Source organism: Elephantulus edwardii, unplaced genomic scaffold, assembly GCF_000299155.1.
Source record: "Elephantulus edwardii isolate Elephantulus edwardi_28Jun2011 unplaced genomic scaffold, EleEdw1.0 scaffold00236, whole genome shotgun sequence".
Lineage (NCBI taxonomy): Eukaryota > Metazoa > Chordata > Mammalia > Macroscelidea > Macroscelididae > Elephantulus > Elephantulus edwardii.
The window spans coordinates 535,861-541,860 of NW_006399986.1; positions in this window are offsets into that span (position 1 = coordinate 535,861).

The window sequence follows — 6,000 nt, forward strand, 5'->3', positions numbered from 1 at the left end:
TGCACTGCAATCCCAAAGGTGCGCCATTTAAATCCACCAGATGCTCTGCTGAAGAAGGAGGGACAATCTCCTCTTGTACCTGTCAGACCCAATTTGACGGTACACACACACACACACACACACACAAATAATAATAATAATAATAATAATAATAATAATAATAATAAATGATTTTAAAAAAGACAAATACTGCATTGTGCCACTGTTGTAGAATGGGACTGAAATCAGGGTTGGGGTAAGACTGAGAAAGATTGGATAAATTATGTATACTGCATTAAAACAGACGAGGGAGAGAACTGTTTAAAGGCGATATATAATTGGGCATTATGGTCATAACAAGAGTCCAGAATGTAGGTTGCTTAGTGGAGTGTACTGGAGGGCGAATTGTATACCAATGAAAGAATTTTTCTTTTACTTTTCAAAGAGAAGAGCAAACTGGGGTGGGAGGAGGGGTGGGCAGGGAGAAAAATGCAACAGTGAATGAATGGAAATCCAAAGTCTCTGTAAATTTTCCATTAAAATTAATATAAAAAAGAGAGAGAAAAATAATAAAGAAATTATGCTGCCATCCTGAAAGTTGGTGGTTCGAATCCATAGGAGCCAGAGGATCAAATTCAACGCATTGCCATCAAATTGGAACCAACTCATAGCAGTCCTCGATTTGAGTTTCTGAGGCATAAATTGAGTTGGAATCAACTCATAATAACCCTCTGTTGAGTTTCCAAGGAGGAGATTGCTCATTTCTTGCTGGAGGAACTTGTAGCACCATACAAGGCTACAAGAGATGTTATCTCTTCTACCCTTATCTCACCCAATTTAGGAGATAACATTGTATTGGCTTGAAATCTGGCAAAGGTAATGATCAGTCTCTAGTTGGCACTCAATGCTGTGGGTTGCTCAGGAAAGGCTGGGGGTCTGAGTTCATCCAGAAGGGCCTCAGAAGAAAGGCCTGGCAATTTACTTCTGAAAAATCGACTCCTGAAAGACCTATGGTACGTAATTTTACTCTGATCTATGTGGAACAGATGTGAGTCACAGTCAACATAATAGCAATTGGAAGGGTAATACAATTTGTAGTGACCCAAACCCACATCTTGGACAGGATATTTCAGCCCAAGATATTCTCTGAGTCTGTCCTATACCCTCTACTTCTTTTTTTTTATTAATTGAGATTTTAATGAAAGTTTATGAAGAACTTGGATTTCCATTCATTCATTGTTGCACATTTTCCTCCCTGTCCCCCTCCCCGCCCAGTTCACATTTTTCCTTTGGAGGAAAAAGTTTTCATTGTTATACAGTCATTCCCCAACCCCCAGACCACTTTACTATGCAGCTCTTATTCTGGACTGTTGTCATATAAATAATACCTAATTATATATTCCTTTTAAGCAGTTCTATTCCTCATCTGTTTCAGTGCATTGTACATTATTTATCCCCTCTTTTCTTAGTTTTCCCCCAAGCCTGATGCCAATCCTGTTTCAGAATAGTGGTATTATGCAGTATTTGTCCTTTTGTGACTGAGATATTTCACTCAGCATAATGTCCTCCAGGTCCACCCATTTTGTATAATATTTCATGAGTTCCTTGTTTTTCAGTTCTGCATAGTATTCCATTGCATGATATATATCACAACTTCTCTACCTATTCATTTGTTGATGGGCACTTGGGTTGTTTCTAACTCTTTGTTATTGTGAACAAAGCAGCAATAAACATGGGTGTGCATATATCTGCTTGGGTATGTTAAGCAGCATGTTAATGACCTTTTACTACAACAAGCACAGTGTCCCTCCTCAGGTTGTAAATCTACCTGATCATATGTCCAAAGTGAAAAACTGACAAATTAAAAATCAGCACAAGTCAACAAACCAACCTCTCACCATTGAGTTAGAATTGACTGACTCGTAACTGACCCCCGAGCATTTTCTAAGGTTGTAAGTCATACGGAAGGAGATCGCTCATCTTGTTCCCAAGAAACTTGCTGTGGGCACCGAACCTCCAGAGAGGCATAGTCTTTGGGTTATGAGTCCAACTCCCTATGGATGAGGCTATGAGGATGTGCTAAAGTGAGCAATGTGTATATTCCGTGTTGAGTCCTGTGTTGGAGGTCCAGCAGGGAATGAGTCAGCTCCAGCCGTCTCCCTATGCCTCACAGCCCAGGGTAGAGACACACTCACCCCTAGACAGTGACAGTGATCAACCCAAAGTGGGCTGGGCCAGAATGTTGTGTTGTTTTGTGCCATGGAGTTGCAACCCTATGTACAACAGCTCAGAAGCCTGCCCTGTCCTGAGCCAGTCGTGCTGACTCCAGCACACTTATCCCTATAACCCCAGTCACTGTATCAATCCATCTCATGCAGGGTCTTCCCCACCTGCAGTGTCTCTCCACCTTTCCAAGCATGATATTCTTTTCCAAGGACTGGTCTCTCCTGGCCACATGTCCAAAGTATGTGAGACTTAGCTTAAAAAATCTTTGCATCAAAGGCAAAACTTGGTTTTACTGTCTCCAAGACAGACCTGTTTGTTCTCTTGGCAGTTCATGGTATGTTCATTACTCTTCTCCAGCACTACCATTCAAAGGCATCTATTCATACCAAGTAATTGTAAAGACCATGGCCTGGATCTGAAACACCTTAGTCTTCAGACTGATGTCATTGCTCTTTAGCATGTTGGAGAGATCCTTGACAGCTGACTTCCCCAGTGCAATTCATCTCTCGATTTTCTGACTGCTACTGCCAAGCAGCAGTCAGGAAATAACCCAGTGTACAATGGGGCTGGTATAGGGGAGCCCAAAGGAGATGTCTGATCTGAGCTGGGGAGGCAGTCAAGGGGGGCTTCTTGGAGGAGGCGGCATCAGATCTTAGCCATGAAGGAGCTGGAAGGAACAAGCCCAGCGGGTATACAGAAGAGTATCCCAAAGATAAACATCCCAGAAGCATGCAAGATCCCAGGGTGGAGGAGAACCTTGAATGTTCTGTAACTCAGCCTGAACATTTCAACCCCTGGATACCAGCCATCTGATTGGTCACAGTGACTTACTTCCCTTGGGATAAAGTCTAAATTTTTCAGCTGGACTATTCATTCCTTCAGGAAGCTCTGGTGGCCTAGTGGTAAGAAGCTGTGCTGCAATCCCAAAGACTTGAGGTTCGAATCCACTACCTGCTCCCCAGGAGAAAGATGGGCAATCTCCTCCCATGCAATTAACTGCCCTTGAAAACCCACCGAAGGATTAGCTTGATGGTACACAACAGCATTTATTCCTTGAGCCATTCGGTGAATTCAGGGCAAGCGAGGAAGGCCCTGGATGAGATGATAGTAACTGTGGCAATAGGAACAGGTGTGTCAGAGATAGTAAGATTGGCTCAGAATAGGACAGGGTCCAGAGATTATGTTGATAGGGTCTCTATAAGTCATACTTGACTCAATGGCATATAACAAAACAAAAACATGTATTTATACAGGTATATGTGCATAAACGTGTATATACAAATATGTACACATAGACACAAAGGTGACCAAACCGAATGTGGAAACTACAGAACAATTTCACTGACTTCACATGCAAGCAAGATTTTACTGAAGATTATCCAAAAACGACTGGAATAGCACATCAACAGAGAACTACCAGAAGTCCAGGCTGGTTTCAGAAGGGGTCGTGGTACTAGAGATATTGTAGCTGATGTTAGATGGATCTTGGCTGAAAGCAGGGAATACCAGAGGAATGTCTGTCTGTGTTTCATTGACTATGCAAAGGTATTTGACTGTGTAGATCATAACAAACTGTGGCTGACTCTGAGAAGAATGGGAATCCCAGAACATTTGATCGTTCTAATGTGAAACTTATACTTGGACCAGGAGGCAGTCGTTAGAACAGAGCAAGGGAACACTGCATGGTTCAAAATTGGGAAGGGCGTACGGCAGGGATGCATCCTATCTCCATACCTTTTCAACCTATATGCAGAACAGATTATCCGGGAGGCTGGGCTCTATGAGGAGAAATGTGGGGTCAAGATTGGTGGACAATTTATCAATAATCTGCGTTATGCGGATGGCACAACCCTGCTTGCTGAAACTGAGGAGGACCTGAAGCGCCTGCTGCAGAGTGTCAAGGACTGCAGCCTACAATATGGATTGAGGCTCAATGTCAAGAAGACAAAGATTCTCACCACTGGACCAATTGGCAGCCTCAGGATGGATGGTGAAGAGATTGAGATTGTACACAGCTTTAGTTTGCTTGGCTCCACAGTCAACAGTCTTGGCACCAGCAGCCAGGAAATTAAAAGGCGCATTGCCATGGGAAAGTCTTCTGTTAGGGACCTCTCCAAAGTGCTGAAGAGCAATGGTATCTCTTTGGAGACTAAGGTGCATCTGATACAGGCCATGGTCTTCGCAATCACCTGTTATGCATCAGAGAGTTGGACAATGACCAAGGAGGATAGAAGGAGAATGGATGCCTTTGAGCTGTGGTGCTGGAGAAGAGTATTGAGAATACCATGGACTGCTAGGAAAACAAACAGATTTGTCCTGGAAAGGGTTAAACCGGGTGGCTCCTTGGAGGCAAGAATTCTGAAGCTCCATCTAACATACTTTGGACATGTTGTGAGGAGAAACCGGTCCTTAGAGAGGGACATCATGCTTGGGAGGGTGGAGGGACAGCGCAGGAGAGGAAGGCCCTCTATGAGGTGGATTGATTCAGTGACTGGGATAATTGGGATGGGAGTGTCAGAGACAGTGTGATTGGCACAGGACAGAGCGGAGTTCAGGGCTGTTGTATATAGGGTCGCTATGAGTCGCAAGCGACTCGACGGCACATAACAACAACAACAACAACAACATTGTTGTTGTTGTTACATGCCATCGAGTCAGAACTAACAGCTGACTGTCCAGCAGTGTTTTCAGAAGAAATCCTCCAAAGAGCTTTCTCTCTCATAGCAGCTGGTGGATTCGAGCCCAGTGTCTTTAGTGTGGCAGAGTAACTCCTTACCACCAGGCTGCCAGGGCTTCCTCACACACACACACACACACACACACACACACACACACACATGCACACACGCACACACGCACACACGCACAGATACACACACTCACACATATAAAAATAAGGGGGTTCTGGTGGCCAAATGGGCAAGGAATTGCTCTGCCAACTCAGAGACAGGCAGTTCGAATCCGTCAGCTGATGTGAGGATGAAAGATGGGCAGTCTCCTTCCGTGTGATGTGTACAGCTTCTGAAAACCCACTGGAGGGTCAGCTCTGAGATGGTTCTAGTTCAAGGACACATAACAACAACAACACACTCCCCCCCCCCTTTTAGAACCAGTGAGGAATTGAAGTAGAAAGCAGATTTCAGAATAAACCCAGGGTCAAGAAATAGCGTTAGGGTGGAAGAAGCAAGATGGAGGATGATGCAGACAGGAAAAGACTTTGGTTTTAGATGCACTGGCTCAGCCAGGGTTCACAGAACCCCTCGAGGCAGCTGCTTTCGGGAAAGAGAGCTGGGGCTTTGTGGTTCATTGTAGCAACCTTTGTGAAATCTGTCTTCTTGGCTTTGAACATCTCACCTCACTACTTAGCAGCTCGATGAGTCTGGGTAAGTCAAACATCTCTCAGGCCTCAGTTTACTGTGCTATAAAATGAGAAGAAGTCTAGCTTCTCTAAAGGCATTGGCAGATAATAAGGCTGCAGGAATGATAGAGTACAGATTGAAGTGTTTTGGCAAACAGATGCAGCCCTGGATGTGTTCAAGAGTTTATGCAAAGAAATATGGAAGACAGCTACCTGGCCAACTGACTGGAAGAGAGCCATGTTTGTTCTCATTCCAAAAAAAAGAAAAGGAATAAAATAGTGATCCCAGAGAGTGTAGAGATTATAAAGCAATTGGAAGCGTGGAGAAATGAAAAAGAACTGGGCTTTTGTTTATGTCACTGAGACTTGCTGGAAGCTCATAAGACTTCTTTTTTTTTTTTTCTATAATTATATTTTATTAATTTTCATAAACATTT